At 35.0% G+C, this 21904-nt stretch overlaps 1 protein-coding gene across 50 annotated transcripts in view; it reads left to right on the plus strand.

Moving 5' to 3' along the window:
- Positions 1–21904, plus strand: part of PTPRD (protein tyrosine phosphatase receptor type D) — a 1183457-nt gene that overhangs the window by 598041 nt on the left and 563512 nt on the right. For all 50 annotated transcript variants that reach the window (XM_048291456.1, XM_048291457.1, XM_048291455.1 and 47 more), the window contains one exon: positions 19598–19620. The gene's annotated coding sequence lies outside the window, so the exon portion shown is untranslated. The remainder of the gene's footprint in view (positions 1–19597; positions 19621–21904) is intronic.

Below are 21904 nucleotides of genomic sequence, written 5' to 3' on the forward strand. Positions count from 1 at the left end.
TATGTTTCCATTGTGTTCATTAGTTATTGAGAACACAACTCAAATCTGTCTCAGTTTAATTAATTACTTTTATGTATGTGCACTGTAATAAGTTTTCTGATCAACAGTCTTTCTTTCCTTTCTCACTTCCTGACTCTCGCAGACTCCCTTCATTTCTTCCTCTTCTTCTCTTTCTCTTCTTTTCAGAATGTGATCAAATAGGTTCTGCACTTCTGCAACATAAAATAGCACAGGGCTGAGATCCTTTATGAGTGAAAATTTCTACCGTTTCTGTAACAAGTAAACTAGTTCACATGAGTTGGTCAGCTATGGCCACACTGTTTTTCCTAATGTTTAGTTTTCTTGCAAAGAGAAATATATATTTAAACAGTAATCTCCAAAACCAAGATGCATTATTGTCCAAAATAATACAGCGTAGTGATTACATACATTTGTAAGTCTGCTACATGGAGATACTCATATCCAATCTGTACAAAAATTGTCCTTAAATTTTTTGTTGCTGAGATATTTTCTTTAATTAGAAGGTGTCAGAGAGAGGTTCTCTATTGTCCCAAAGGCATACTTCAGAGAGCCAGGCAGTCTTTTCCTATGATAAGTTGTAGATGTAGCATTTGCTATTCATCAGTATAACATTTGCTATTCAGCAAAGAATTTTTTGGCATTATCAGATTTCTGGTATTCCCTTGCCCACTGCTTTTTGGTGTTTAAAAAAAAACCCCATATCTGTGAAAAAGAGGTAGTGATAGTTGCAGTACTAAAGTAGAAGTCTAATACTTGAATCAAAATTTCTACAGGCACTTTCTAATAATTTTACATGTTTTTATTACTTTTCAAACTAAATCAAAATTCTTTAGTTCTTTACAATCCATTAATTGTTAAAATACTGAAGAACCCGCAAATCATTTGGTTGGCTAAGAATTCCCATTTTCAGAGCAACAGAAACAGGCATTCTGCTTTCTATATGTCTTTCATGAATCTAGACCTGAATAAACACTAGATTGTAATATTATCAATTGCCTTTGAACAGTAATCCTTGGTCATCTTTAGTGTCTTGTCTTTTCAACAAGAAAAAAATCCTGGATTTTAATTTCTGATTTGTGAAAACTGAGTCATAACTAGCTGCATAGTTATCACAGTTATTCAGTTCTAAAAAAACCCCTAAGAAACAGTGATCATTTCACAAATATATACGAATTTCCTATCTGAAATACTACTCTTCAGTCTTAGCAGAGATGACTGAAATAAAGTTGTTTTGGGGGGTTTTTTGTTAACATAGTCAGGACTCTAGATTTACAGAATGAAGCATTGGATCCAAACCAAAAATTATTACAATTTCAGAATTTAAGAGAAATGTTTTTAAATAGATATTAAAATTGGCCCAATGACATTATCTAAAGTAATAACTTGACATTCAAAATTTTTGAGGCCTACTGACATTAATAGCTAAAAGTAAACCCTGTTGTTTTATTTGCTCTAGAGTACTATTTCAAAAAATGATTTGAAGAAAGTTTTATTATTCTCAGAAGTATCTGTCTTTTGCACTCTTAAAAATTAAATGTTGCCTCAGATCTTATCAGTGTTGGTGTAGGAAGTAACTAATTCTTATTCTATATACCTGTTAGTTTGACTCCAATTATTTGGTTGTTTGGGGGTTTGTTTAATTTTATATGGATTAAGAAAAAGATATTCAACATTGTTCCATTTTCTAGAATCATCTGTCTGCATGATATTCCTTCAAAGCACTACTGAGATAATGACCCTGAAGACTGTGTTAGTAAAAGGATGTTAAGCAGTCTAAAAAACTATGCTACTTCTTATCATAGCTCCTCCCTTTGCAGTCAATGAGTGAATTGCGACAAATTATAGAAACAATTCTACTCTGTGGAAAACTTTCTTTAAATGATGATTTGCTCATTATTTCATCTTTATTTTTAGGTGTTTTCTATATTTAATGTACAGGAAGGAATAACAGTCACTTTACTGATGTGTATATAATTGGGAACCATCTGCTCTGGTTGATAACAATAAATCTTTAACCAAACTTTCACACATTTGTTTCCTTTTAGGCTACTGCATTAACCTTAATTTTCATCTGGTATTTGTTTATCTGCTTGATGCAGCACTTTACCTGCATTTGTTGCTTTGGTGTTTGCTCAGAGTCTTCAGGGGGTGAGAAGGGATTTTGCATTTCAGAGGAGCTTAACCTTGATATATTTTACACCATTATTAAAGCCAGGTGGCCTACACAGAGGTCAACAACTTCTCAAAGGGAACATGATACCTAGTATTTTGCTTTGCCAGATCAGAGTTAAGAACATTGCTTTCTCAGAAGGGGCTCAGGAGGAGCCAGGAAAGGATTTTGTTTCTTTGCAAAACTGGAGTGTTTTTCTTCATTGAACCAGTTTGTTTAGCCATGTCTTTCCTCTGTGTAAGGTTTAATCCCTCTGACTCCAATCTTTAATTTAAACAGTGGTACTTCGCTATAGATGAGATATATTTTTTAAAGTTTATTTCTCATAGAATAAAAGTTTAAATATTATAAAGGCAAATGTTTCTAATACTACAGTTTGTGATCAGCTGTGATTCCCACTGAATTTGAAAAAATATTCACAGAAAATGTCGTGCATATAAATGTGTTATTTCTTGTAGTATGTTTATTGTACACACAGCACAAAATTTTACTTCATTGATATGCTAGGGAGACATTCAGTGAAAACACAGCTCTTATCTTTGAGTTCCATAGGAAGGGCTGGTTACATTGCATTTTCTGACCAGCTGTACTGAAGAGTAATATCTTCATTTGGGGGTGGATGAAGTAATTAAGTAATCAGTTCAAAAGTGCTGTTTTCTAGATTTGAAAAAGAAGATATTTTCCCTGAATGTTAATGTGGTTTACAGGCTCTGGGCTAGACTATAAACTCTGTTTTTCAGTTGCAAATCTCAAACAAAAAGCAAAACAAAATGCGGAATCTGAAAATGCAATAGAATATTTCCAAGATAGTGTCTTCACATTTTATCTCAGTTGCTGCAACCGTTTCTCAATAGGGAGGCCTTAACAAGGGTTTTTAATGCTGAGATCAGACAAAACAAGTCCCAGATACCCTAAGCAATAAACATGTCAATAAAGCTTTAGTGAAAACAAGTATAAGCATACAGTATCACACAGAACTCAGTAAATGCTAGCTTAAAAGAGTGTTATTTGTCAGTAATAATACAATTCTAGTAGGGGTCTTTCCGAAAACTTTCAGTTTGTTTCTACTTAATATGGAGCAAACCTAACATAAATTAAGATAAACAATACATAGCAAAACCTTCAGAATGGCTATATTTTGGTAATATTTTAGGATTTAAACAAAATTCATTGTATTGGTATCAGATGTATTCTATGTCACCTTTACACATTTCTTTAACAGAAGACTTAAGGCCTTGTAGGCTGGAGGATTAATATCGTTAAACTGGCAATATCACAGTGCTCAAAGCATAGAAGTTACATACCCATAACTGAAGTTTTAAAGCAATTGAAAGACTGAATAATTCCAAATTAAGACCAGGATATTAAGGGTTATCTTGTGTCACATAAATAATTGCATGGGATTATTAATGTCAGACTCTCTTACCTCATCTCAATGCTTAGGTTTAAATAGCTCCAGATGAACTTTGGGCAAAACAGATGAATGCTTGAATCTGACTAAATAACTCATCTATACTCATGATTTAGGATACTAAATCTAAGAGCCCAGAAATTAAAAGCCAGTTACATCATCTGTTCTTCTAACACAATCTGGTCACATTTTTGATTTACTGCTAATTGTTCTGCGCATTTGTGAGGTTTTGGTCACAGCACTTTTCATAAAAACAGCTCTGGAAGAACTATCTTTTTTACCCTTTAGTATACTCCATTCTATGTAGAATGCAAGTTTCATTCTGTCTTTTAAAATGGAAATGCAAATCACAAAAGTGTCAAATTGCTTCTGATAAACATGGCTCTACCTCTGGAAGCTTCTGGGTTTTGAGGTTTTGTATATAGAAAGAATATGAACTGTATTCCAAAGAAATATAAGCATAAAGTAAGGCTGCTATAGGCAGATTTAACATTAATTCTTATTATTTGCATGTTGAGTTGTTTGCCTCTATGCTTCTTCATTGCAAGTAAGTATTTCCTAAAGGCTGAGCAATATCCCAAGTATTTGACAAACTCTATGTTTTGTCTTCTGAAGCTGTATAGGCACAATATTGCCAGCCAAATGGTGAAAATTTCTTGACTCACTCTGGATTCATATAAGTTTTCATTTTTTTTTTTAATCTGTGACTGAATTTCTTCAACATGATGATAGATTTTTATAGTAAAACAAGATTTGTAGACAACAGCAAGAGTGTGTTGATGGTAGCTGGTTACTATAAGGCACAGTGGATACAGAGCAGCTGTTGATGAATGTCCCTGACAGTATATACATAACTGTCTGGAATCAGTTTTTGTTACAAACACATTTACATTAATTCATAATGAGTATTTCAGCTTCTTTCTTCAAAAGTAATTTACCATTTGAATGTTTTCCCCTTTACAGTTATATAGCTTTTTCAGCATTTAATTCAACTCCTATTTTTGTACATTTACCTTCTGAAAATCTAATGGATCCTTTAATTGGCTAAAATTTCATTACAGCAACAAAACTTTCTGGGAGCGAACTGACTATATTCATTGTAAGATTTTTGTTGTCTTGACTGTGTGAATCATTGCAGTGACTAAGAGTTCATTTCTGTCCTCTCACTTTCCTCAAACTACATTTTCTAGGCAGTCTTTGTTTCTGTCTTCTTCTATTACAGGTCTGAAGATTCAAAGAAACTGTTTATTAATACCTTCAATGCCTATGTTGTTCTAGAATTGAAGCATATTCAGTTGCATTAATTTATCAATAATTTAGTTTCTGTTTTCTATTACTATGTATTTTCAAAGCTGCAGAAGGCCAAATAAAGTGCATTTTCTAACATAGCAGTGGAATGCAGAGATTAATATAATACTTTGTAAGAGTGTCCTTCCACGAATCAAGGAAAAATTAAAGACTTGTAATTTCTAGAACCAATTATTTGTCCCTAAAGCCAAGTACCTTTCTAATCACGTCAGAATTTTGTAAAATTCTCTTTTGAAAGCTTTGAAAAGTCAGCATCATGTAGCTTCATAGCAGTGAATTTTACTGTAACTTACACTGTTTAATGCTTCAGCTACCATCCCTCAGAGGAAGCATTTTGTGCAGAAGTGGAGGCAAACAGTCTTCTGAGGACAAAGTTGGTTTCGGTAATGGTGGGCACACTCTAGGGTCCCCAGCAGTGTTCACAGGCAGTTCAGAGGCCTATGCCCACCATGAGCTCCCATGGGAGGGTGTAGTTCTGCGGGTCAGGGGCTGCAGTGGCCTCTGGGGCCTCTCTCTGGGGCCACAAGCACCAGTCTGCACTTGCAGGAAGCATGTACTGGTAGGGGGGTTTGCAACAGGAATCATGAAGCTGGGGGAGGAGGTCAGCAGACCACATCTCTTTCAAGGCACTGAAGTACAAGAGCTGAAACTGCTTTTCCAAGCTGCACTGAGGAAGCAGAGACAGCACCTATGCTTGTTAGGCTGGGAAATGGAGACAACCAGGCTGGTAAAGACTGTGATCTTGTGAACTCTGGCACCAGGATCATTGTTCCTTTTCCACAAGCATCTATGACCTGCAGAGCAGTTTTGGGGAGCCAGCAGAGGCAAGGGCAGGGACTTCTCCCCATCAAAGACTTTGACCTGCCTGTGCCTGACACCTGTGGCAGCACTGGCAGGATAAGGCAAAGAATGGTGGTGCGAGACTCCCTGCTGTGGGAATGAAGGGTGCTAAGCTGACTCAGCCTGTTAGCAGGGGACATTTGCTGCCTGCTGAGGGGTTTGGTCCAGAACATCATGGAGGGGCTGACAAAGTTTGTTCAGCTTGACAGTTGGTCAGGCTATTATTCCACATTTCTTCTCCATAAGAGCACTAGCAATATGTCTGGGAGGTTAGGACTTCATAAGTAGTGATGAAACATATTCAGGGAATGAGGAGATGGACTTGGTGCCTGGTGACTTCTGCCTGGTCTTGCTGGTGAATGGGAAAGGCTTGCAGAAAAATGAATGAATCTTGGAAGTCAAACGCTGGTTGCACATTTGGTATTGGCAATACAGTTTTAATTTTTATGACCATGTAACCTTTGTGAGGATTGCTTGGAAGAGAAGGGATCCATCTGACCAAATCAGGAAAAGTGTGTTTGTTACCCAGCTGGGCGACCTCAACAGAATTAGTCAATTAACAGGAAGGAAGGGAAAGAATGGTCAACAATCAATTCAAGAAGCAATGCACCAAGCTGGCAGACAAAATAAGAGGGATCATATAAGCACTAAGGGCTTCAACAGCTGGACTACTGCCATGGACAGAGGCAGATTCTTCATGAAGGACAGATTGGGAAAGTAAAAATGGAGGGCTGCCTTTTATGTAGGACAGCAGGATTTATGGCATTCTTTGTCTGGGTGATGGGCCAACCAAATTAGTGTGCAGACCAAAAGTGGGAAATACTGTGATAGGCGTCTGCTGCATGCTGTATTAATAAAGAGGAAGCAAGTTATGCCCTCTTCTGACAACTTCACATTCATAGGCCCTTGTCTTCTTGGGAGAATTGACTCATGTATGTTGGAGGGACAACACAATAGGGCACAAGTAATTCAGGAGGTTTCTGAAGTGCACTTCCAACAGCTTCTTGACACAGGCAATCAGAGAACCAGGAACAGGAGATAAACTACTGGACCTAGCACAGAACTGGAAGAAAGCAAATTCGTCCTGTCTCCACGACAGCAATCAGAGTTATTTGGATAACCACAGGCCAATCAGCCTCCCACTGGTCCATGAGAGTTCATCTTGTTCACGTAGACAGTTGCTTACTTCTCCTCAGTTTAATTTGGTTTTGGTTTTGTTTTGTAAAGAAGACAAAGGTTTTATTTAATCTGCATGGTTTAACCTATAACATCTTTAAATCATGTTCAATGATTCAAATGGTTCAATGAGTTTAACATCTTGCCAAAACCTAAAAAACTTCATCTTGATAGCAGTTAAGAAATAGTGGAATTATGTTAAGATATTAGTTGTTCTTTGGGTTTGGGTTTTTTTTAATGTAGTATTTCAAGTTTAAGTTTTCTTAATGAGTAATTTTACTAAATATCAAACAACAGAAGATTTTAACAACTCTCTCAGGAAATCAGGAAAAAACAGAGCACCTTTATTAGCCCACTGTGTTCACATAATTGGATCACTTGCCCTCTGCCACCACTGAGTGAAACATTTGTATTGACACACAGGTCAAGTATCCATTAAAATAGTGATAAATCAATCACCATCCTTGCCCCCATGCACAGAAGTACAGGAGCTCTGAAGTAATGACTGCTGTTCAATGACAGCTTAGTGGGCTTTTCTGTCTCACATAATGAGACAGAAATCTTGGGTAGTTAATTAAGGCACTATGTATTTGAACACCTTCATAAAAAGTCAGTGAATCAGTTGACACAAATCAAGGCGTGAATCCAAGAAACTGCAGGTGGGATGAAGTGCACAGAGCCTATCAAAGCTCATCACATTTGAAAGTCAAAGATGTGAGTTCCTCAGTTGGAAAATTCAAAATTATGTATGCTTCTCTTTTTCTTGGTCTTTAGTGCTTTTTTCTGTACAGCGTATAAGAGCTATGTGTACTGACTGCAATTTATACACTGAAGTGCAACCATGTTTTTATGTTTAGTTTACATAAACAGTTATTAACAGTATCCCAAAACCTTCCTATTGAAATAATTCTCTGTAATTATTTTCTTTACATTTTCTTTGAGCGATAGTAGTTATCTGAATTGGCAGATTTTGCCAGCCTGTTTGCATTTCTCTAATAAACAAAAAATGAAAATAATCTTGCAAGGTGGCAGGGTGTTTGGCGATGTCAGTGTAATTATTGCAAAGGAAAGGAAGCATCCTCATAAGATGACCAGTCTATTTAGTGAAGAAAAATTCCCTGATGAGTTTTCTTCCTTTATGTTTTCAGAGTGTAGCTTTTACCTATCTATATTGTGGTCATTTCTAATAGAAAATTCAGTGGGAATAAATATTTTGATCTCTGGTGGGTGTCTCATTCTCACTTTACAAAAGCTATCCTAGCCATTTAAGACTACCCCTTAAGGAAAGTCTTTTCATGTCTTGGGATAATAATAGACTTCTCTAGAAGCAGTATTAGGATTTGGGACTCTATTAAATCATAGAGAGCTCTCACTCACTGAATCCTGCCTTAGATTTTGCTGTAAAAATACATGAAGGACTGAAGAAAGTGCAGGCAGTTTCTCTTTTGAAAACAACTCCTGAAATGTACAGCAATCTCTTTTCTGTCTCATACACCATGAAAGTGAACTCCATCATCTGCTTGTGATGGCCTGTTACAGAGGCAGTCCAGAACAAACGCTGTCACAATAGTGCTGCCAAATGAATATTCACTGGGGGAAATGAAGTTCTCCCTGGCATAAGGAGATTCAGTCCTCTGACTGTTGTTCTATAATGAACCTAAGATTAGGAAACTGCAGACAAGCAATAGTATAATTTAATTCCTTTGGATCAGATGTTTCTCCCCAAACAAGAGAGAATTTTCTAAGTAGGAATTAAATATTCAGATATTTTGATTTGTCATTATATTCATTCAGTAAAAATAATGTAAGCCATTCATCTATGGCACTCATTAGACATTAACACATTCAGTACCTCTGTTCTTCTTCAGTCATTGTTCCAACCACTGCAATCATGGGCTGCTGCTGTGGGCCAGCCTACTTACCCTCTAAGAGAACGTTCAGTAGTATTCAGAATTACCTTTATCTCATTCCCACGTAGATTATAAGAGTTTTCATGTCTTCAGTTAGTGTTTGTTTTTCCTGATTGTTAAATGGAAGCTTGATATCTGATTTTTTTCCCCTTTTAAAACACTCAGTAACTGGTTTTTGTATCCAATTGCTTTCTTGACTTTTTTACTGTTGAGACTTCAACACATTATTTTGTCTAATGTGCAACACTTACGTGTTTTGGCAACTGGTGCTTTTTTTGGAAAAACATAATTGCAAACATAAGCATAATTTATTATCTGACAGAAATTAGGACAGAATAAAGAAAATACATAGATCTGATCTCCAAATGAGGGAAAAAAACAACTAAAACCAAACCATAATGGCTCTCCCTACCGCTCTCCCACACATGCATCTTGAGTGTATTAGTTGAGAAGCTGGAAAATTCATTATGCATACATATAACGGAGACAATAATCATGTCACACTTTTTATAGTACAATGACTTTTCTTCACATTGGCATGAGGTCATTGCAAGATGGCTAAAATAAAATGAAATTAGAACAGTCTTTCATTAGTTGCTGATTCTCAGGCTGATTGTTTTCGCTTCATTTCCTTTAGATTTACCTTTTGATCTGTTTTCTATCCTTATTTGTAGACAGGCAGAAACGCTAGCCAAAAAAAAGGAAAAAAAATAGAGAGGTGATTATTCAACAATCCTGCTGAAGATTCATCTGTGCCACACAACTGTACCTGCAGAAAAAAAATCAGAAACACCAAAATGATGAATAACAATGAGAGGAACCTAAATAAATGTCTGTGTGGTTTTTGACTAAGTGCTAAATTCTGACATTGTTTTGCTGTACTCACTTCTGCATTATCAATATGTGCCTAAGCATTGTAAATCCCATTTCAAAACAAAATTAGGGCATGTAGACATTCTTAAATGACACTCTCAAGCTTGGAAGATAATCTTTCTCCATCTGAGATATTTAAGTGAATCATTCATTTTAATAAATTTGTGTGTCACTGAAAACTCATGTAAAATTACAGTCCCCTTTCTAAACCAGGGCTGTAGGAATTGAATAGCAGTCCAAGAGTCAAAAAAACTCCCTTTCTATGTATTTTCCAAATATTTTGCAAAATTTTAACGTATGTTTTATATACTAATTTTCATATAAAGAGCCAAGAAAAGATTAGTCAGGATATTCCTTAGTGTGCAAATAAAACATGTGGGTCTATGGTTTGATATGAAATTTTAGATGCTTCATGATAAAGTATATGTTCAAAATATGCAATATGCATTGCTTAAAGAGGAGGAAAAACACACATGGAGATTTGACATATTGTGCTTATTATTTATCTACTAATTAAATTGAGTAGTTCTGCAATTGGATTCACATTTTATGCACATTGTTTATTATGTCTTTACTTAAATAATAGCATTACATTCACTTTACTTTTTAATCTATGGTCATATAATTAAGCAACTATAAAATGTTCATAAAACCTGGTAGTGCATGAATTCTATGAGAAACTATTTATAAAAAAGTGTATTACGTTAATATATTAAACAGAATGAAATTACTCTTTTGCTCCCTAGTTAACCCTAATTACTACACTCATAAACTACATAACTTGTGAGTACAAGAAAAATTAAATTGATAATTAATTCAATTTCTTTTACACCATATATTATATTTAAATTAAAATTATTTCTACTCAATTATATATATAATTTTATTTCTTATTAAATCATTTTCCTCACTTTCAGGTAAATAGAAGTTCATATTACTCAGAATGTATTAGAATTCACATATTTGAGGAAAGAGGCAAAATAGCAATGACAGGGATGTTTCTCTGTCTATGAACAACTTAAGGCTATCTTTTAGTATCTTGACTTAGAAAGTTAATGCAATTGGCCTTCTATTCTAAAGGGCAACTGAGAAGTCTCATGTCCATGTATGGTCAATTATTTTACTTATTTTTAAAATTATAAATTGCTTACTTTAATGTTTAAAATAAAATTTGTATTTCAGTGAGACTTCTAGGTATTCTTACCAAGCATCAAAGGGCCAGGTTGTTCTCTTGAAGGTAATGAAACTTGGCTGGTCTAGAAGCCCTTTTCTTTCCAAAGAAAGCAGCTTTGTCTGCCATTCCTCTGGACAGACTGTAGAAATCCTGCTGTTCTTATGAGACTTGTGCCATAAGAAGTCATCAATTTCTCACATCCAGCAAAGAATGCAGCTCTGAGTTGTTAATCTGCTATACAGTCACTCATATAACTGTGCTTCTTAATTCTAAGGTAGCTCAAAGAACTTTCCATGTGAGCCTTTTGATATTTCTTAAAGATAATGTGAGCAAAACTCATGGAAGATGGGGAATAATAAAGATTTTTCAGCAAAATTTTCCCTCAGAATTTCAGCTGTGAGCAGCATCCATCCATAATTCCATCCGGAATTCATGCCTAACAAACATTATATGCAAAAGTATATGTAGACAAGGACAGGTGAAAGAGAATATGCTCATTTTATTTTATCTATTTCAGTTTTATTATGATGAATACATATTTCAAGCTGTCTTTAGTATTCACTAATTGAATTTTTTTTTTTTTTGCTTTCATATCCAAGAGCCAGTCCTACAGTCCATGTAACTAAAAAATAGTATCTGATCTTTTGTTATTTTCTGGTTAATATATGTGTTAGTATCTGGGCAAGGTACAAATGGATGCTTGATATAGGTCTCAAAACTTACCAAAATGCATAAGGGAGATGACAAGTTTTTTAGGTACTAGATTTCCATCTTTCTGTGGAATATGCTGACTTTTCTAAAATATGTTTTCACCCTCCTTAAGCAAGATCACTGTTTAATCAACACCTTTGTAGTAACCTTTTCTCTCCATCATGAACACAAAATAGGTGATAATTACTTTCAAAAGCCACAGAAAATTTTTCTTAGTTACAGATTTATTAAATATACTGAGCCATATGACTCACATTAAGGGATACCAACAATATTGTACTCTTTAAAAAGTGAGGAAAATTAGGATAAAATAGCTATGTTTTATTTCTTCAATGATACATATTTCAGATGTCTTTTCAGATGTGCAAACATTTTCAAATTACTGTCACAATTTGACAGCAAGGCCATTTTTCACTTTTTGATATTTTGCTTTCCCATTCTTTGAGATATTCCAGTGCATCAGCTGTTGTTTCAGCTGTGTCCAGTACCTGGCCATATGTGCACTATATGTTTGTTTTGTGAGAAGTAAACCATCACAGAAGGTAAGTTCAGCTTAGTATTTCAAAGCCTTATACAACCAAAGTCTGAAATTATAGTAACACACTGCATTGCTGTAACATAGGAAGAGCAAAGAGGAAATTTTTAATAAGAGGGGCAATAAATTGCAGTAGCAACCAGTTCAGGCTAGTTTGACCATCAGCTATTTATTCAAATTCTAGGTAAATGTAAATAGAACATAAAATGGAAGTCTGATCATTAGAATTCTAACTGCTGATAAGCAGGAATTTTTTTTTTTGAGAGGGAGTCTAGAGAGTCTTAAATCATATATTATCAAACTCTATTTTTTTCCTTCCTTGTCTCCTATTTATTTTCTTATTGGAAGCTTTTTAAAGGCCCTTCTTCACAAATCTGTGTTGGCCTGATTTTGGATCACTGTTTATTATAAATGTAACTGACAACCTCATTTTTTCTTTACGGCAGTAGGTGGAACTCAATTATAATTCTGTGTTATATATGCGTGTGTATATATAGCTGTCTATATATATATATATGTATATATGTGTGTGTATATATATGTGTGTGTGCATATATATAGGTGTATATATATATATATATATTTAAAATTGCTAATGCCTCTGGAGTGGTTTTGATTAAAACAAAAACAACTTTCTTACAATAAAAGGGCTTTTACTAGTTTCGGAAAGATTTGATGCATACACCCTCCAAGTCTTTGGAAAGGTTTCTGTTTTCTAAAAAAAACTTCATATCATCTCTCTGTCCTTTATTAGGGATGCTGAAAATAGTGAAGAGCATAAGCAGTAGAAGTCTTCTAAAGCTTGTTTTACTTAATCACTTAAATTATATGAACTTTCATTTAGATGCAGTATATAGTTAGCTATTTACATATTTGCGCAGGGAAACAAATGAGCAATTTAACTCTATGATAAAATGCAATTTTAGAACAGCCTATAGTTATTGTTTTGTCCCACCTTAATAACAAACACCTGTTCTGGCTGTTCTAGGTATTCCGTTCTCAGCAGGTGGCAATTTCCAGAAGACATTCATTACTGACTAGTTTATATCCATGCTTTCATATAAAGTCCATGACACTAAATGTTTCATCTGTGTCTCCCTAATGTTTACCATCCTGAAGTACCTGCTTGGAGCTGTGGTATTTTCCATAGCTATCCTTTGTAGAGAGGTAAAGATATGAATTTTAAAACAACATGGTGAATGAATATTTATCACCATGTTTTTCTTTTTCTAATCTCTTCTACTTTGCCATAGCATGAACAAAGTGGAAGTTCTCTGTTAGAGTTTTATAGTTGAATATAGCTATATATAGCTGTGAATTTTGGTACAAACACTAGAAACTAGTCTAAGGTCTTCTTAGAACACTGGCTCTTTTCATGAGAAAACTGAGCACCTTCCTGATTCCATATTTAGTCTTGGCATTTCAATTCCTGACAGTTTCTTACTCTTTTTCAGTAACTGAACTTAATGAATTTTTATTCCCAAATATTTTTTCTCTTGCAAGTTTGTCTTGATGTGTAAAATAGTGTTTTTAGAAACACAACCTGTTAAATTATCGTACTATCTCCAGCACAAAAAAAATGCAACTATGTAACTAGACTGCATATAAAATCAATAGTTTTACTAAATTTGGTAAAGAGAGATAAATATTTGGGAAAAAAATCAAGTTTTAATGATTTACAAATAGATAAAAATTTTACTTTTTTACCAAAAGTATTTATTCCTTTTTCCTTGTATGATTTTCTGCAGCCAAAATATATGTACATATGGTATTCCAAAAACGCCTCAGCACAGCTTCTTTAGTAGCTAAAAGGTCTGTTTAAGGTTTTACTTCAGTTAGAAGATAAGTCTTTTAAACAGGCAGTGACCTAGATATTATAATTCATATTCTGGCAGTTCTCCAAATGTTGAAGTTATTTATGTCTGATATTTTAAATATTAAACCAGCAGATTGATACTATCAAAACCACTGGGATCCTACCTCATTTTTTTGCAGTCATCATTTATAACAGTACTCCTTACTATGAAGAGTGCAGATCACGCATGAAACCTTTTTTTAGCCAAATGTTACCTAGATTGAACTTTTCCAGTATTTCTTACAGTTCAATATAAAACACACACACAAAATCAAAGAACAACCCACCAAATGAACAAAATCCACAAGGATTCATTTAAAATTAATTAACCATACAGGGATTGTTTGTTCCTTATTTTAAAATAATCAGCAATTTTGCCTTATTTTCAATCTTACTTATCTATGTTAATAGTATTTCCATTCACATTTGTAAGCAGGTTATAAAAATTAAATAGAAAATGTAAAGCAAGTTTTGTTTTTTTCAGGGTGAAGCTCTTTCAAAACACAAACCAATTATTTCATTCTAAACAAGCATCATGTTTTTCAGAATCCTAGTAACAAGAAATATTATTGTACACTTTGATGCAATGGATAGCCACCCAAATTCGGAAAATATCCATGTTGTTCCCATGAAGTCAGCAAGACTAGGCAAGACAACTGGTATTGTTACCAAGTATAGTGTTTTCTGTAGACAATACTAGATTTTTAAGTGATAGACTGAATCAGGAGTGACTATTCACCACTTAAGTGAAGTAAAACGGTTAAGATGGCAAACAACCAGAAGTATGAAGCTGAAATTAATTTAATATCTGCTGTGTTTTATTTTTTGAAAGGGCCTGTTGGAAGAAAGACCAACTAAAAACATACAACATAGAGCACATAACATTTTTCCATCACTGTATTCTAAAATCTCCCTAGTGTATTCCATGCCTTGTGTTTGATTACCTCTTGAATGACTCCCATCTGGGGAAAGAAAAAACAAACCACAATATAAAACTTGAGGTACACTCATAGCATTAAATTTTCATGTTGACTTGTCTTCATGGATGAAGATGATGAGTAATACAAGAGTACCTTGATTGTTGAATTTGTCAAAAAAATCAGAATAAATTTTAAAATCTAAAATCCAATCTGTCCCAAACTCACTGAATTGTATTTCTCAATAAATATGAAGACAGTAAAATAATTTAAAAATATATTTAGGAATAATAAGTATCAATTGAGAAGAAATTGGAACTAAACGTACCTGCAATTACTTGTAGAATCTAATTGTCATTACATGAAGAGAAATAAAGATCAAGTAATTCCCCCAGGGAGTTTAATTCTTGTGTAGAATGAATATGGCTAAAGGCATCCACCTCTTGAAGCTTCACTGAAATTGTTGTAAATAAGAGTAATCTGTATATAAAATATATATACTACGTTTCATATATAAAGAACATATATATCATGAAATCAAGAAAGCAAACTGACAGTACAGACCCTGAGTCAAATACAAGTACAAGATGATAGTGCAGAACAAGTAGCCCAAAGGTTTTTATAGCTCCTCAGTTAATCACAGGATTTACATTGTTTCATAACTCCAAACTCCATTAGCCAGGGCGGATTGCTAGTTTTGTGATCCAAGTATTGAACTGAAGGCAGGCAGCATGCAAGATGAGATCATCCAAGGCCTCATTATCTAAAAAACTTAAAGCCCCATATAATTTCAACCCTTAAAAAAAAATTATTTCCAGAATCTTAATCCAATCTCATTGGCAGTGAAGCTGTGATAGTCAGTATTCCAATGACAGAGAAAGTGCAGTATCAAACTTGTGCCTGGAAAGGCTTGGAAAGGCAAATTTTCTTTTGAAGTTATTTCATTATCTTAATGATCCACAGCAAAAGTTCTGTGAATAGCTAGAATGGCAAACCACTGGAGAAGAGATAGCCACTTATGTGTAAGAAAAACTCAAACAAGTATTCACTTGGAATTAAACCTTGAGGGTTTTCTGTTTCTGGTTTTCTGACTGATCAGAATAAGCATATAATACAGTTCTATGCAGAGAAAAAAGGAATAATGCTGTGTCTGTATTAAGCTAAGTCAAGATAAATATGAAGAGAAAAGTGGGAGAAAACCCAATGACTTGTTAAGTATTCTCTTACTCATGGAAGCTTGATATTTCTACATAATAGGAGAAATTTGTAAATGTGGCACTTGACTCCATACTTGATATTTCAGTGATTATAATTCTTGCTATATAATAATACACAGATAATGATCTTGCCTTAAGTGTCTAGCATGACTCCTCATAAGTGCCACTGACAAGAGCTTTCCACCAATAACTTCATTATCAGAAAATCGTGAAAAGATTTGAGTTGGAAGAGAGGAGTTCCATCTTCCCTTCCAAGGGCAGGGACATCTTCCACTAGACCAGTTTACTCAGAACCCCATCCATCCTAGTCTTGAGCACCTCCAGGGATGGGGAGTCCACAATATCTTTGGAACAACCTATTCCACTGCCTCACCCCCCCCTTACAGAAACTAATTTCTTCTTGTTATCTAATCGAAACCTACTCTCCATATCATCCTATCACTATGTGCCCTTGTGAAAAATTCCTCTTCAGCTTTCTTCTAGGTTCCCAGTAGGTACTAAAAGGCCACTATGAGGTCTCCATGCTGAACAGCCCCAGCTCTTTCAGCCTGTCTTCACAGGAGAGGTGCTCAAACCGCTGCGATCAAAGTAGTGACTCTCCTCTGGACTGGTTCCAACAGGTCAACATCTTTGTTGTGTTGAGGGTCCCAGACCTGGACACTCCAAAGTGGCGGGGGTGGTCTCAGAAGAGCAGGTCACTCTACCAGGGGGTGTAATATTGACTTCAGTTTTGGGGTCTTTTAGGTTTGTCTTCCTTATCAGCAATGTTTTTAGAACCCTCTACTTCTTCTACACAGGAATAGGTGTGTTCAGGACACATGACACTATCAAAAAAATTTTATCTCTTTCCTTTCTTGGTGATAATTTCTCCTAAATTATTTGTAACTGTCATATTATTATCCAGTCTTTTCACTGAATGATATTCTGCACAGTGTGACTGCTATGCTCAATCAAATTCATTTTCAATACTGACTCCCACTGGTTATGCAGACAAAGATGATATAAAGCCCATAAGCTGACACACATTCTAAAGCCCAAAGTACCAAAAAAAAAAAAAAAAAAAAAAAAAAAAGACCAGGCATAAAAAAACCTCTGACCAGGCATAAAAAGAAAAAAATGTCTATAAAGGCTGTAATTAGGATTTGAAACAGAACTGGAGAAACACCACAAAGAACTTTATTCCAAAATTAGTAAATTCTACAGGATCTTACATCACTTGTTTGCCCTGCAATTCAAACATCAACTCTACCTTCTTAGGCAATCTTTTTCAAACTATGAGATGTATTTCTAGAAAAGTAAAGTAAATGAATAAAAATATTTAAAAATACATAATATACTCTGGAGAGCTATTATTAGAGGGAAAACATGATATTGAGTCTATGCAACAGTTTGAATACAAATGGTAGGATTAAGTTTTAAGGAGTTTACAAGATTAGTTCAGGTTCATCAAAAACATGAAATTCTAATTCCACAAACTTACTCCTTTTCGTAAGGCTTTGAGAATTTTTCTGACAGTATTGTAACTATATCAAGTAAACGAGAGGATACAAAGGAAGAGTTATTATTTTTATCTTCTCCTGCAGAGGTGCTAATAGGAAAGAAGATGATATTGGTCTGCTTTATTTAAACCTAAATATGAAGTGGTTTTCTGAAAGAGTCAGAGCCTTATAAATACTGTTTTTGCAGGGCACTGCCTTACATGAAATAAAATTATGATCATCTGTTGCACATTACATTCCAAAATATAGGTTGGAAAATTTGTCAAGTATAAGCCACTGATTAATGACAAAATTAAAAGAAAAAAAACCAAAAAAACCTGTAATCCAGATGACTTGGATTCTTTTTCTCTTGTATAGAGATTTTACCCAGTCATTTACTGGCAACTGTAGCCATCTATTTAGCAATTCCTTCTTCTTTATATTTTAAATCTCTCCTAAAGTTCCCAGAGGAATTGTCGTTTGGCGCACGAGCTAGTTACAAAAATTTCAAATATGTAATATGATACGGATATTTGTATTCGTAGTGCCTGAGACCATCAAAATAGGAGAAAAATTTAAATCCTGTATCTATACACTCCTTTTCTTCTGTCTGGAACTTGCCCATGCCTTACAAGTTTTTCTCACTCCACTTTCAAGGAAGAAACTGAAGAGAAGATATTACAGCTGGTTAGGGGTCAGTAGCTCTGACCGAGGAAGAGGTGACCGGTCCGGAGAGATGATCCCAAAAGGAATCGCCTTCCCGAGGCCCGGTGTCTTCCCTCAGCTGCTGGCAGGAGGGCCCTTGCAGAGATGTCAGCTCTTTAGTGATTGTCAGCTCGTGATTCCAGCTCAGCTCTGCGGGGCAGCCTCCGGGCCAAGCCAGAGAGAGACGAGAGGCTCGTGTGGCTGGTTCTGCACGAGGGAGCTTCATTGGTCTGTACTCCAGCGAAGGGGAAAACCAGGGATGAGCGACTCTCCCTCGCAGGGGCAGGGGGCTAGCTCTTATAGGGATAGAGGGGGTGGGTGTCAGAGGGTAAAGGCCAATGGGTTACAAAGGATCTGCATAGGGTCTCCTAAAGGATTGTGGGTCTGTCTTTTCTCGCCGTGACCACAGAAGTGGTTGTCTTTCCAGGGAGTCCTGCTGGCTGATTGAGCAATCTCTTAGCAGAGATCCCTCCAGGGCAGGGGCTGGGCATACCCTACAAGAAGAGAATAGCTTTCTTATGGAAAAAGTCAAGATTATGGCTTTTATACTATGTAGTTTAGCAAATTTACATGAGCTAAACAGATTTGAACACTTTCGGAAATCTCTTGTAATTGTTTGTGGTTTGTAGTAGATGAATTTCACTTCTGGCATATTGTATTAAAAAGTATATTTTAGAATGTCTCTTTCCTGATCTTAACTCCCTAATTTTTCTGACTTCTGACAGTGCTGGGAATGTGTCTAATGTACAGTCACTGCAACAGCAACAATAGGGTACAAAATAATACCAGGACACATTAACAAGTCAGAACTGAAATGAGGATGACTGATGACTGTGAAAGAAATGTAGAAAACCATATATTGACTTTAAAAAAAGGGTTAATTTGTTTTATTGCTTAGTTGCATAAAAGACAGGGCTAAAACTTCAGGCAAGTATTTTTTTAAAAGTATGTTTGAACTTCACTTTCATGTATTTTTTTCATTTCTTTGTTATCTGTAAATTGAAGCACAGATTCTCCTAGCAGTCTTTCTCTCCTATGATAATACCTCACTTTATGCAGTGAGGTGTCATCAAAAATATTTTAGTAAATTGCAAAATCTTCTTACAGCTGGAGATTACATACAGGAAAAAATATTTATTTTCTCTCAATAATAGGGGAACTTTCTTTTTTATATAATTTTTTCTTCTAATCAAACTTGTGAATTTGTTTTCTGTGAAATATTTGCTAAACAATGCCAAATGTCTTCCTTTCTGTGCCCTTCTCTGAAAATGCTATTCTTTCTCTCTTTTGTAACAGGAGTTGGAATTCACAAAGTTGAGGTAGGAAACTCATTTTATTACTGGGTAATTTAACTAATTTACTAAAGCCAAGGGTATTAAAGCTTTATGATGTTATTCTTGTGATTTGTGTCTAGCAGTTATTCACTATGGCAACTTACAGAGAAGGTTTACAGTCAGCACAATATAGAGAACTACTGTGGATTCTTCTTGTCATTGGTGTGTTAGATAAGATTTTAATCTAAAATGATCAATTATTTTTATGTATTTATAAATAGTTCTGAAGTATAATGACATATTCTAAGTCTTGTCTTTCCAGTGAAGCTGAACTTTTCCTGTAATTTATATTTGACCTTTATCTGGAACCCAGGAAAACAGAAAGTTTTTAGGGAGCTGTAGCTTCACTGGGCAGTGGAACACATTCTTTCATCTTTCCAAAATTGTCTTCAAACAAAAAGAGAGGGAAGATGGTACTCCTGACTAAAGATAGTTCTGAACCTGTTTTATCTACATAGATTCAAGATAAAGCTGAGTTTATCAGAACACACATATAGAAATCAGCATGTCTTTTTGTAACTATATCTTGCAGAATTGGAAACACCGATTAAGTGACATAAATGTCAAGTAGCTCAGTTGTTGCAGTGAAATTGGAGGAAAAAATTAAAAGCTTTTTACTATGTCCTCTCAAAAGTAAATTTTTAACTTCAGTATTTTGGCAATAATTTACAGTTCTTTATTTGGCTACATTAAATCTTATTTTATCAATGGCTCCTTAAAGGGCAAAGAATATTCATAATGTCTAACTTCTGTTGTGAAGTTTGACGTCTTCAGGATGTATCTATATCTTTGTGGAAAAAATGCAATCTATATTACCATTTGTAAAATGGCAAATGTTTAGAATAGATTTAAGTATACTGATAAAAACTTCATTTTAGATGTAAACACTTGACAGAAGTTACGCAGGTACACTTAGATAAGACACCATTTCACATTTCTGTGGACAAAAGATGACTTTCTCATTATTCTGTTAATTTTTTTTTACTAGATTTATTTTTTTTATTTCTACACTCTACCCCAAGCTCCTACTTTTTTCTTATTGAACTATGAGGCATGCACATTTTATACTTTTATTATTTCCTAATAAAGGGTACTTCTTTGTGCATGACCATAACTTTTTTCTTGAAAAATGCAATAAATAATCCCGCAAACATCAGCCAATACAACTTTCTCTGGCATGGTGGCAGTCACCTAGACTACTTTTTGCATCCATTTAAGTGCTGAATAGTTAACTGTGCACACACACACACACACACATATATATTATATATATATATAATATAGAAAGAACACCTACAGAATCTTTTTAGAGAATACTAAAAAGTAGGTTTTCACCTAGATTTCTTGCATACAAGTGTAAGAGTGTATAGAAGCTAACATTTTTCTCTGCACAAAGCTCATTAGAGTGTATTGTATCCAATGACAAGTGAACATCGCAGAGGTTCTTTGAGAAATCTCTCCACCTTACTGATACACTCTGGCTTTAGATCTAATAGTTCCTCTGCTCCAGCATCTGAAAAGATTCTTTCAGGACTATTCTGAGTGGTTGTTGGAAGAGAAATTACCTAGAAAACAATAATAAATTCATGTTTAGAAATTAAAGAAGTCATAAGAAAAATAAAGGAAAGGGAAAATAAATGTCTTTAGGAGCTTGTATCTGAAAAAAAATTCCATTCTGGTTAAGAATCAGTGTTGTTCACTCTCTTATTCAAAAATGGGAGAAAGCGAGTGACGGTACAGAGAACAGGATTAAACCAGAGAGCAAGCCCTTTGCTTCTGGATGTGGGGTGCTGGTGGCCATCCAGAATTTGTCAAGAGGTCAGTTGGTTAGACCCAATTCAGATTCCCTCCAGTTTTCTGGTTGTGATATCAGTGGGAGGGAATCTATACCAACAAAGCAAAATCTTTAATGTTGTGTGATTTAAGTGTGATACTATAGGGAATTAAAGAAAATGAAGTTTGGGTTGGTCATACGACCAGTAATCCACCTGAAGAAATAACTGACTTAACCACTGAGCTGAGTCCTTCAGATCTAGCAAACCAGACTTCCCTCCCATTTGCAAAGGACAATCCAAGGCAGAATTTGCCTGACTATGGGGTGTATGAGTATTTTGAACACAATTTATGCTTCTTCATAGAAATATATGTGTGCCCTAACAATATTCTTTTGCATGTCACTCTTTATCTATATACTGGTGTTCTCTCTTCCATATATCAGTATCACATGACCACAACAGAACTCTTTAACGTGTAACAATGGATATTGTAG

Source organism: Corvus hawaiiensis, chromosome Z, assembly GCF_020740725.1.
Source record: "Corvus hawaiiensis isolate bCorHaw1 chromosome Z, bCorHaw1.pri.cur, whole genome shotgun sequence".
Taxonomy (NCBI): Eukaryota; Metazoa; Chordata; class Aves; order Passeriformes; family Corvidae; genus Corvus; species Corvus hawaiiensis.